Consider the following 13,057-nt stretch of genomic DNA (forward strand, 5'->3'; position numbering starts at 1 on the left):
GTGTGTCCCCCTACCAGGGGAGTGCAATTTGATTCTGGGTGTCAAAGCAGAGAGTACGGAAATTGTCCACAAGGTTTCTCCAGGCAAGAATACTGGAGTGGGTTGCTATGCCCTCCTCCAAGGGGTCTTCTTCCCCAGGGATTGAACCCAAGTCTCCTGCATTGCAGGTGGATTCTTTACCATCTGAGCCACCAGGGAAGCCCAAGAATACTGGAGTGGGTAGCCTATCCCTTCTCCAGAGGATCTTCCTGACCCAGGAATGGAACCGGGGTCTCCTGCATTGCAGGTGAATTCTTTATCAGCTGAGCTACCAGGAAAACCCCTCTGCAGGCACAGAGTCTGGAAATAAGGTCAGAGTTCAGATGGATGGCCCAGGCTTACTGGATCATAACAGGAAAAAACTACGTGTTTTTAAAATGTTGGGATGTCTGCACACCCTCTTCTACTTTTATGCTAACTATAATATTCGTTTCCTAAAACCTTGAAAGGGAGCCATACTCATGAGTACATGTGCTAAGGCGTGTGGAGTGTTGCCATGTTGCCACTTGTTCACTGTGTTCTGATATTTGCCGGCAACTCCAAAAGGGATTGAAAGTCAAGTTGCAAAAAAAAAGAAAGTCAAGTTGCCTTTAATTTGGAATTGATTGAGCATGCCTCCTCAGTTCCTATTAGCATGTGGGGCTTTGAACAGAGATTAAGCAATTCCCTAGTGCTGGCCTAGAAATCAGTATCCTAATTAGTGTTCAAAGCAGACAGCCATTTCCAAGCAAAACCTCCTGTTCTGGCATAATTGGCTTGGAGTTTCGATTTCAAACCTCTTTTGGAAAGCAATGGTAGTGCATGATTTAAATTTATCAGAGGATCTTTCAAATGTTCAAGTGTAATTTGGGAGGATTCGGATTATCACTTTGGAGTCCTCCGTGTCCTACTGGGGAGAATGTTCTGGGCTTTTTGGTCCAAAGATAATGGCTCAGGAGTTATTAAGTGCCAGGCATTGACATAGGTGCTGCGAATACAGTGGTGAAGCCAAAACAGAAAGTTCCAGCTCTGGTGGAGTTTATGATCTAAGAGGGGGCAGATACAGTGAGAGGCCCTCAGGAATAAACGCACAGTGACACCAGTGGTAGGAGAGAGACATGGCCTATGAGAGCTTATCCTGGGGACTCAGAGGAGTGACGGCTGAGTTCTGGAAGGTGGGTAGGTGAGGAGGGGAGGCCTGTCCACGGCGCAGGAGTCCTGGTGTGGCTGGAGCAGAGAGGAGCTACCAGTGCAGGAGCTCTGAGAAGTGGTGCCCTTGGCCAGGAAAGAGAAGCGCAGGGCCTGAAGCGCAGGAGCTGGTCTGGCCCCCGGGTGGGGTGTCGGTGTTGGAGGGAGCTGGTCTGTTGTTCCAGCCTGGTCCAATTGTCCTGCAGATGCAAATAACCTCACGGGACACAACAGCAGGCAAGATGTCCCCAAGGCTGCGATGGAGTGTAACAGACTGAGGTCACTTGACAGTCGTGTCTGAGCACAGACAAGTCGAGGCGTAGACCACAGAAGAGCGTGTGTCCTTCTCTCGGGGCTCAGACCAGCGACTGCGGCTCCCTCCCCTCTGGCGAGGCTGAGGCTGCCCCCTGCACACAGCGTTTATCTTTTATCAGACGCCCCATCGCAGAGCTGTCCCACTTCCTGACAACCTCTGTCTAGAGCAGAGTCCCACGGAAGTGGCACCCCAAGTCCTGACAGAAGCCGAGTCCTCAGCCCTGTCCACATCCTCTGTCTGGATGCCCTGTGTCGCCCTGCGTGGCCGTTCCCTCTCTGCGTTGGGTGATGCATCACCTCTTCCGGGTGGTGGTCATGGGGAATCTGGATCAGGGGAAGGGGTGTCATTGGTGTTTTCTCCCCCCTCCTCCCCAAACTTGCTCAGGTTCTGATGTCTTCCCTGTCCAGGAACAGTGAGGGAAAAGGCCAGGGCAGCCACAAAGCTATTATTTGGACTTCTCACCCTTGTGATCTCACACGGACAGCATTTTTAAAGAACTCTTTTTACTGGGCACTGAGTTCTCCAGGGCCCCACCACACACTCGCTGCTGGGAAGGCTCTGCTGAATGCCATTTATCTGGGTGAGGGTGGTACCAGACGGCTGGCACCTCCAGCTTTTCTCTGGCATTGGGGCCCACAGTGCTTAACCTTTGGGACTGGGTGCAGGCTGTCCTCGCCCTCACTCTGCTGTGAGGGCAGCGTGCCAGCCCATCCTGTGGGCACAGACCCACTATGTGCCCTACACTGCAGGAGACGATGAGGAGATTCCAGTGGAACCCCTCAGGGCTCGGCTGGTGAGGTCCGAGGTGAAGGAGGAGGCACCGTCTGCTCTTCTTCCCCTTGGGGAGTGGAGAGGGGACTCGAAGGACAGCACTGGCTCTTTCCCAAACTCTGCTTTGCATCCCAGCTACCCCTGATACTTTAGACCCTCTGTAGGTGAGTTCAGGTGCCTTTGGAGCTTCAGCTGAAATGCAGAAACTATTGTCTTGATATTTCAGAGGAAATGTGTGCAACATGCAGACGGACTGGGCTCTTGACACTTCAACCACTGTTTTGTCCAGAGCAGGTGAGTTCTGGGTAGTCTAGGGGCAGGGGGGGGCCCCAGAACCCTTCCCATCCCCGCTTCCTACCCTCATGCCCCAGCGGTACCCGACCCTGGGCCAAGTGAGCTCCCATCCCCTAAATACTCATCTCCGGGCAGCTGCCAATTCTGGCCCCACTACTGAGGACCTGCTGGTCTGCATCTGCCCGCTTCCCTGGGCACCAAGGCCTGTGGCCATCAGGGTGGACCAGAGCCCCAGAGTCAGCCTTGGTGGGGGCACCCAGCGGAGCCAGGAGCCTCAGTCCACGCCAGACAGCCTCCCCTGGGAGGAGACGCTGCGACAGCCCCAGTGCGAGTCCAGGGGAGTCCTGCCGTCCTCTGGAGAAGTGTGACCATTGAGTCTGAGGAGACAGTGACGTCCAGACCCAAGAGTGGCTAAGTTTCCCAGCTGCCCTCCTTACCCAGTAAGGGGAACTGTGCCAAGTTCCAGCTGCAGGAGAGTCTGGAGTTTCTGATGTCATGCTCTTAGAAATGGTCTTTGCACAGCCAGGGATCCGCATGACTGGGAGAAAAAGCCCAGTTTTCTTCTTGGAAGTTCCAGCCAAATCAGGCTTGTTGAAGCACTTCACTAAATTCCAGGAGAAAGACCCTTTGCCTTCGGCCCTGAGTGTAGGATTCCTGTTCTCAGGCAGATTCTCTTCCAGTGGCATTTGGAGAGAGGCCTGGATTTGGAGTCTTCCACTCCTTGTGTGATCACAGGCAAGTCACACAACCTCTGTGGGCTTTGGCTTTGTTTCTTTTATTTTTTTTAAACTTTATTTTTTAATTGAAGTATAGTTAATTTACAATGTCATGTTAGTTTTAAGTATACAGCAAAGTGAATCAGATATATATATATATATATATATATATATATATACATACATATATATACACACACACACACATACTCTTTTTCAGATTCTTTTACATTATAGTTTATTACAAGATAGTATGTATCTTATAGTATACAGTAGGTCCTTGTTTAACTGTTTCACACAATAGTGTGTGTATAAACCAAACCCCTAATTTATCTCTTCCCTACTCCTACCCCACTGTCCTCTTTAGTAATCACAAATTTGTTTTCTATGTTTGTGAGTATATTTCTATTTTGTATGTAGGCTCATTTGTATAATTTTTTTTAGATTGCACAAATAAGAAATATCGTATTTGTCTTTTTCTGTTTGACTTACTTCACTTAATATGATAATTAAGTATCGTACATGTATATCTATCCATGTAGCTGCAGTTGGCATTCTTTCTTTTTTATGGCTGAGTAATACTCATATATACATATGTATGTATACATATACCACAGTTTCTTCATCCATTCAACTGTATGCAGACATTTATGAGTGTTTCCATGTCTCAGCTACTGTAAATGGTGCTGCTATGAACACTGGGGTGCATATATCTTTTCAAATTAGTTTCCTCTGGATACACACCCAGGAGCGGGATTGCAGCATCACACGGTAACTCTATTTTTAGTTTTTTAAGGAACCTCCATACTCTTCTCCACATTGGCTGCACCAATTTACATTCTTAGCAACAGTGTAGGTGGGTTCTCTTTTCTCCACACCCGTTCCAGCACTTATTATTTGTAGAATTTTTAGTAATGGGCATTCTGGCTGGTATGAGGTGAAACATCACTGTAGTTTTGATTTGCATTTATCTAATAATTAGCTATATTGAGCATCTTTTCATGTGTCTGTTGGCCATCAGTATGTGTTCTTTGGAGAAATGTATACTTAGTTTTACTGCCCATTTTTGATTGGGTGTTTTATTTTTTGATATTAAGCTGTATGAACTGCTTATATATTTTGGAAATTAATTCCTTGTTGGTAACATCATTTGCAAATATATACTCCAAGTCCATAGACTGTGTTTTCATTTTTGTTTATGGTCTCCTTTGCTGTGCAAAAGCTTTTAAGTTTAATTAGGTCTCATTTGTTTATTTTTGGTTTTATTGCCATTACTCTAGGAGATGGATCCAGAAAAATGTTGCTGTGACTTATGTCATAGAAAGTTCTGTGGGCTTCAGTTTTCTTGTTTGCACAACAGGGGGAGAAGTGGTTTCTGAGGAAGGCAGTGTAGCTCCATGAGGATGGGCAAGTTCCCGGGGAGACAGCTGCTTGGGCCAGGTGCCACAGAGGGCACTTGGGAGTTAGAAGACAGTGGTAATCCCTCGCTGGTTTGCCCCATCTAGATGCTCAGGACTAATGAGTGGAAGGAACTTCTGGCCAGGCCTCTGCTGACTTGATTCTTTTGAAACAAGAGAGGCTGGAATTCTGCCATAATTGTCTCTGTTCCTCACAAAGAAGCCTGGAGTCATGTCCCACATAGCTGGATTAGTGTTGCTTTTTGGTCTGATGTGACAATTAACTGAATGTGTGAGACAACATGAAAGCATGACAAATGACCCCTTCCACGTTAAAATTTCTAACTTTTCAGAATACTATGTCACATGATGGGCAAAAATCCCCCCATCTTTTAGCTTCATTCCTCTACAAGAGTTGCTGATTAAACAAAGCAAACAAATAGCCACAGGACACCTGGGTCTCCGGCAGAGTGTCTGGGCAGCTGCAAGGGTTTCTGCCAGAATGCATCCACTCTGCCTGGATCTGTCCCTTCTGGCCGTCTCCAAGTAGCGCTGAGTCCTGGAGCAGCATTTTAAAAAGCTGATCTGGTTCAAGCTTTTAAAAAAGATCAAAACAAAACAAACCCCCACCCCTGCTGTGATGAACAACAACTTTTTCTCAGGCTTGGGAGCTCAGCAGCCAGGTTGCCCCTGGTGACAACACATTTTGGGTTGACTGCTCTTCTGGGCCTTTGTTTCCCAGGTACACAGTGGGGTCGCAGAAGGTCAAGCTTGTTTCCGGCTGCACTTTCTGGGAAGCCAAACCCAATACCTCATAGCCTCTCTCCTGCCCTTAGCACCCTGGCAGGCATTGTGGCAGGAAGAATAGAGCCATCTGGTTGCAGGATTCCCAGGGCCTCTTGCCTGGGAACAGATCGTCTGACGGCAAATGACGGCGGCTGTTGACCACGCCGGGCCCTGTCTGCTGCCCACCGCCCGGTCCCTGGACCCGGGGGCACTTGCCCAGGCTGCCCAGCCCCCTGACCAGTCCCACCTCTGGAACCACAGGGACCTTCTGTCCTCCAGTTTCCTGGAAACCTCTGCCCGTCAGTCCCCTTCCAAGCAGTCTGGAAAAGAGAACCAAGCCTGGGCCAGGAGAGATGGGCTAAGAGCAGGCCGGCTCCCCCAGCCCACTTCACCTTTCCACAAAGGCAGGGCTTTGCTCCCACCTCTCCTGAGGCCTCGGTTGCTGCAGTAACCCATGACTTGAGCTCCATTCATGCATCATGCTCAGAATTGCTGACCACAGGCCAGCAAATCCAGCCCTGGAACTCAGCCAGTGCGAACGGCCAGCTCTCAGCTGCCAGTGCCTTCCTTGAGCCTGGGAAGATGCAGGCCATTTCTGCCTAGCAGGGTCTGCTAACTTTGGTTCCCTGGGCCGTGAGGGCTCACAGTGAAGCTACCCTGTAGGAGGCAGCTCCTATGGCCCCGAGCCTGGGTCATTATCTATTAAAGAGAGACCAACTCTCCAAAGGACTGATGGCATCTCACTTCCTGGCAGCATTCATGAAAGGGGAAGTGGGGTGGTTGATCCAGCTTTCAGGACACTTTCCTTGGCCACTCGTGCAGTTTCTATTGTTGCATAACAAGTCACCCCAACTTAGTAGCATACATCCAACTTCCTATATTCATAGTTCTCTGGTCCAGAATGTGGACAAGGCACAGCAGACTGACTTGTCTCAACCCTGTAACATCTGAGGCTTCAGAGCCTCAGGTGACAACCGAAGGTAACCAGATGGCTGGAGTCATCTGAAGGCAACCACCATCTTGGTTCCCTCACATGGTGCTGGTTGCTGACTGCGACCTCACCTGGGGCTGCTGGTCAGAGAGCATACACATGGCATCTCTGTGGGGCTTGAACTTCCTCCCAACATGGCGGCTTCACCATAGTCAGACTCTTACCTGGGGCTCAGATTCCCAGAGGTGAATGCCCAGCTTCATTCCTTTTCTGACTGAATTTTGCAGGGCTACCCACTCCAGTATTTTTGGGCTTCCCTCGTGGCTCAGCTGGTAAAGAATTTGCCTGCAATGCAAGAGACCTGGGTTCGATCCCTGGGTTGGGAAGATTCCCTGGAGATGGGTGAGGCTGCCCACTCCAGTATCCTGGCCTGGAGCATTCCATGGACTGTATAGTCCATGGGGTGGCAAAGAGTCGGACACAACTGAGGGACTTTCACTTGGAGGTCACACAATCTCATTCCATTGATTACAAGCAAGTCACTGGTCCTCCAGATTGAAGAGGGGGGGCATAGGTTCCCACCAGCACCCTGATGAGAGAAAAGTCAAGGCCACTTGCAGTAAAGCACAGAGATGAGAGATACTGTTGAGCTTTGAAAACACAGTGGCGTGCAGCACTCACTGTCTTTCTTTCCCACTCTGCCCCAGTCACAGTGCAGCATACAGACGGCCTTGGCCAGGCCTCTTCCGTGCCGTTGTTTGTGCTTCACGTCTGTGGGGCAGGTCCTCACGGCCCACCAGGGAGGCCCCTGCACCTCTGCCTGTCTCAGCAGGGCTGGACTAAAGAGGTGCATTGAGGGTTAAGTGGAGCTCAGGGGGCTGCGTGGTTCACTGGAGGATCGCTGGCTGCCCGCCCTGTCCTACCTCCCTCATAATCCACAGCCGTTCGTGTAGCTCTGGGTCTTGAGTTTCTTGGCTCTAAACCTACAGCTCCAGAATGAGGGGAGCCAGGGCAGAGCCCAAGGGCCTGAGACTCCTCCATGGCTGTCATGTAAGGGGCAGGCTGTTCTTTGTGGGGATGAGCTGCAGTTGTGCTCCCTGCTGCCCTTGTTGGCTGAGAAAATCTGAGGCGTTCATCTGAGAACAGTGCAAGGATGAGTAGGTCCCAGTTGTGAGGACTGTGGAAACTCCAAAATTTCCAAAAGCCGCCTGCACTGAGAGACTCACAGGAAAAGCGTTTGGGTTCCCAGACTTCGCCTCCAACCTTTGCCTGCTCCTGGTATGTTGCTGACGCTCACCCTGAACAAACCCCCAGAGTGGGCATGTGGCCCTACTTGGGCTTGCACCTGGTCCACATGCTAGAGAGAAAAGCAAAGCATGTGCGTGCGTGTGCGTGCACACACACACACACACACACACACCCAAGCAACAAATAGCACACACCACACTGACGTACCCACACCACACACACACATGCACACCACCCCAACTCACGCATATGCAGGTGCCCAGACACGTAGCCATACCAAGCATCACACACCCCCACCCCCCACACTTACAGACACACACCCACACCACACACATATGCACACACACGTAACACACCCACAGAAAATGCTCTTCACTAGCCTGTGACAGATGCAGAAACCAGGTTACATTTTAAACGATTTCTAGTCCACAGGTATGCAAGGTATTGATGAGAAATTTCCAGGAAGTGCAGCGAAGAGGGCCCGGCTGGCTTCCCCTTCAGCGGCTCCCCAGGGCACAGCAGGGCTCCTGCGGGCAGCTCCAGGGCCTGTGTTTACCTGTGTCCACACACGGCCACAGGGCTCCTTCTTCCCCACATGGGTCATACTTGGGAATACTTGGTAAAGTAAACTAATCAAACCCACAAACTCTTCTCAGAGGGCTGCGAGCCCGGGGCATCCATTGCTTTGCAGGCCCCGGCTGCGGCGCCAGGCAGAAAGGCGGGGCTGGGCCGCCGGAGCGGGGCGCCCTCTGGCCGCAGGTCGGGGAACCGCTCCTGCCGGCCTGGGGAAACCGCAGGACCCTGCAGAGGCCCTGGCACGCAACTCGCCGGTTTTCCTGGGCTCAGGGACAGAGAGGAGTACTTATGTCTCCGGGAAGTGCATGTCTTTGTGGGCAAGCTCCAAGCGGCTGGCTACCATGGTTGACCAGGTTCTTTCTCCGCCGTGGGAGAGGCAGGGATCCCAGCTCTGGGCCTTACAAAAGGGAACCACCTCCTTTGTCTGGGGACTAAGGGTGGCTGGGAAGGAGTGGCTTTCCAGGAGGAGCCTCTGACTCCCACCTCCACGTTCCTCTGTCTCAGGGTCCCCCCACCTGTCTCCCCGTAACATATGTCCTCTGCGTCCAGCCGCTGACCTTGATGTGACTTGTTCCTGGGGACTAGGAAGGGTTGGATAGCAGGACGTCTTGCCGTGATTTTGTTTACAGCCTGCCCTGCTTCAAGCAAATGGAATTCCTCCTCACCGCCTTGTTGCCTAGGGAACTGGGCCCTCAGTTCTGGCCCCTGTGAGCAGGAGCTGAAGAAGGGCATGCCCACAGCCATGTCTCCTCCTTAGCAAGAGCAGAAGTGGGCAGGAGGACAGATGGGCTCTTTCACCAGGGATTGACACCGCCCTCAGCCTCGACGGTGCCAACGTAGGAAAGCTGTGCAAGCTCATGTGCGAGTGCATAGGTGTGTGTGTGAGAGAGACACAGGGGTCTTCAGTTTTGTCCTGTGGCTATCACCCAAGAAGCATCAACGGGAGAGGCTCTGGCACCTGGCTTGTGCACCGGGACCAGGGTGGGGCCTGGGGCACTTCCCCAACCCCGTCCTCAGGAGGTATTGCCTCCTGAGGGTTTTCATGCCCAGGCAGAAGGTCAGCCCATCCTTAAAACCTGCTGCTCCAGGCCTGCGTGGGCACTGCCTGGGCACGCACACACACACACTCTGTGGGGACTCAGAGACCATCTCTTTCACTTAACCCTCTTCTGAGCCTGGAACAAAGTCAGCACCCTCGGTGAAGGAGGCCATAGGACCTAAGAGCCTGAGAAGACAACCCTGGGCCTTCAGGGCGATTGATGGGATTTGAACCTGGGTCTCTGCATCGCCAGACCTGCCCTTGCCACCGCACTGGGGAACAGTCACTCCCTTAGTCCTGAGCAACTCTGAAAGGGAGGTTTGGGATGAAAGCCCTAGGCACTGGCTTTTGGAGTTCAGAGAGGCTGACCCTAGGGCCATGTAGAGACCCTGGTTCTGGCCACCTCTGCCCTGTGCTCAGGCTGTGGCCTTTGTGTCTTGAGGCCCCCTCTGGCCTCCCCATGCGGGGCTCAGTGGTTTATTGAGCACGTGCCATGGGTTCTTCGTCAGTCTCTGAGACACGAGCAGGACGGAGGGGCTGCAGGTCCCAGGAGGGGCTGCAGACCACCCTGCCGTGGTGGTAAATGGAAGGAAGGCCCACCTCAGCTGCTGCTCACCACAGCGCACAGTTCCAATCCCCAAGTGAAAGTGAATGGAAAGGACACCACTAGTTCAGAGCTTAAAGGGCAGGAGGCCGGGGAATGGACGGACTGGCTCCTGGAAGGGGTCCAGCCCTTGGTTCTCGAGATCACAAAAGCCCTGGGTCCCCCCGCCAGTAGCCTCCTGGGGAAGGCCGTCACCTTTATGGAGCAGAAGGCGTGAGTCTGAGCCCGTTCTCTGCACCCTGGGCTCCACTGAAAGTGGCAAACAGCTAGTGTATACTGGATCAAATCTAAGCCGTTGTTATTAGTACAATCTAGACTGAAGTTTATTTTCACTTCTCCAGCTGCACGTGGTTTGAGGTTTCAGTGACCTGACCCAGCTATTTCAGCGCTGGAAGTATTATCTACCTCCTTCTGCTACATCTACATCTACAGCTGAAGCTCCCACTCCCCGCTTGCCCCCTTCTCCCCGCACCCTCTTTCCTTAGTTTCCCACCAGCCGTGGGATTGAAGAGAATCTGTGCTAAGCCGGGGGGAAAGGGGTCACCTTGTTCCCTCAGCACAGGGGAAGTGAAAAGCTGGCTTCCCATCCCCATCTGCCTGTGCAGTGGAAACCAGGCCACCACGCAGCATTGTGCAGGATTCTCATCAGGGACCCATGTGTGCTTGAAGGCCAGAGCCAAGAAAAGGCTCTCCAGGGCACTTGGAGAATTAATTCCTGGAGATTCGAAACATGCCCTGCCCCGCCATACCCACATTATTTTTCTTCCCAGCTTGATTGAAGTGTGATTGACAAATAAAAATTGTACATATTTAGGTACACAACTTGATGTTTGGATACATGTGTACCTTATTAAATGATTAACATAATCAAGCTAATTAACACAGCCATTGTCTTATATAGTTACCACTTTTTATGGTGTGGTGAAATCTACCCTCTTCACAAACTTCTAGTACACAATGCATTCTTACTAACTATAGCCACCATGCTGTACATTAGGTCTCCAAAATTTATTCATCTTATAATTGGAAATTTTGTCCTTTGACCAATATCTCCCCATTTCCCCCGCCTTACCCTCAGTATCTGTTAACTACCATTCTATTTTCTGTTGCTATGAGTTTGACTTTTTAAGATTTTTAAGTAAGATCGTACAGTATTTGTCTTTCTGCATCTGGCTTATTTTGTTTAACATAATGTTCTCCAGTGTAGTAGACTCTAATGTTGCAAATGCAGGATTTTCTTCTTTTTTTAGAAGCTGAATAATATTCCATTGTATATACACCATATTTTCTTTATCCATTCATCTGTTGATAGACACATAGATTATTTTTATATCTAGGCTACTAAGAATAATGCTGCAATGATCATAGGGGAGACACATAGATTATTTTTATATCTAGGCTACTAAGAATAATGCTGCAATGATCATAGGGGTGCAGATATCAATTTTATTTTCTTTGGCTATATCTACCCAGAAGTGGGATTGCTGGATCATATAGTAGTACTCTTTAAATTTTTTTGAGGAAACTCCATACTGTTTTCCACAACAGTTGTACCAATTTACATCCCCACAACAGTATATAAGTTTCATTTCTTTACATTCACACAAACACTTGTTAACTTTTTACTGTTTTATAGTAGCCATTCTAAGAGGCATGAAGTTATATCTCATTGTGGTTTTGATTTGCATTTTGTGATGGCTAGTAATGTTGAGCATCTTTTCGTATGTCTGACAGCTGTTTGTATGTCTGTAGTAGCTGTTGTTGTTTATGTTGTTCACTTTTGCTTTTGCTGTCTGTACATTTGGTGTCAAATTTAAAATTCATTGCTGAGACCAATGTCAAAGAGCTTTCACCTCTGTTTTCTTCTAGGAGTTTTATGTTTTCAGGGTTAACATTTAAGTCCTAAATCCTTTTTGAGTTGATTTCTGTTTCCAGTGTAAAACAAGGGCCAATTTTACTCTTTTGCATATGGATGTTCAATTTTCCAAACATCATTTATTGAAGAGACAGTCCTTTCCTCATTGTGTAGTCTTGGTGACTGTTTCAAAGATTAGTTTTGATGAGTTGATTTACTTCTGGACTCTCAATTCTGTCCCATTGGCCTGTTTTGTTTTTTTTTTTTTTTTTGCTGGAATCATACTGTTTTGATTTCTATACCTTTTAAATGTAGTTCAATATCAGAACCGTTGGATCATTGAAAAAGCAAGAGAGTTCCAGAAAAGCATCTACTTCTGCTTTATTGACTATGCCAAAGCCCTTGACTGTGTGGATCACAACAAACTGTGGAAAATTCTTAGAGAGATGGGAATACCAGACCACCTTCCTGCCTCCTGAGAAATCTGTATGCAGGTCAAGAAACCACAGTTAAAACCAGATATGGAACAATCTTAGACTGGTTCCAAACTGGGAAAGAAGTACATAAAGGTTGTATATTGTTACCCCGCTTATTAAACTTCTATGCAGAGTACATCATGCGAAACACTGGTCTGGAAGAATCACAAGCTGAAATCAAGATTGCAGGGAGAAGTATCAATAACCTGAGATACATAGAGGACACCACCCTTATGGCAGAAAGGGAAGAAGAACTAAAAAGCCTTTTAATGAAAGAAGAGAGTATAAATACTGGCTTAAAACTCAACATTCAAAAAACTAAAATCATGGCATCTGATCCAATCACTTCATGGCAAATAGATGGGGACACAATGGAAACAGTGACAGATTTAATTTTTTTTGGCTCCAAAATCAGTGCAGATGGTGATTGCAGCCATGAAATTAAAAGGTGCTTGCTCCTTGGAAGAAAAGCTATGACCAACCTAGACAGCATATTAAAAAGCAGAGACATTACTTTGCCAACAAAGGTCCATCTAGTCAAAGCTATGGTTTTTCCAGTAGTCATGTATGGATGTGAGAGTTGAGTTATAAAGAAAGCTGAGCGCTGAAGAATTGATGATTCTGAACTGTGATGCTGGAGACTTGAGAGTCCCTTTGATTGCAAGATGATCAAACCAGTTAATCCTAAAAGAAATCAATCCTTAATATTCATTGCAAGGACTGATGCTAAAGCTGAAGCTTCAATACTTTGGCCACCCAATGTGAAGAACTGACTCATTGGAAAAGACTCTGATGCTGGGAAAGATTGAGGGCAGGAGGAGAAGGGGATGACAGAGGATGAG

Source organism: Muntiacus reevesi, chromosome 15, assembly GCF_963930625.1.
Source record: "Muntiacus reevesi chromosome 15, mMunRee1.1, whole genome shotgun sequence".
Classification (NCBI taxonomy): Eukaryota; Metazoa; Chordata; class Mammalia; order Artiodactyla; family Cervidae; genus Muntiacus; species Muntiacus reevesi.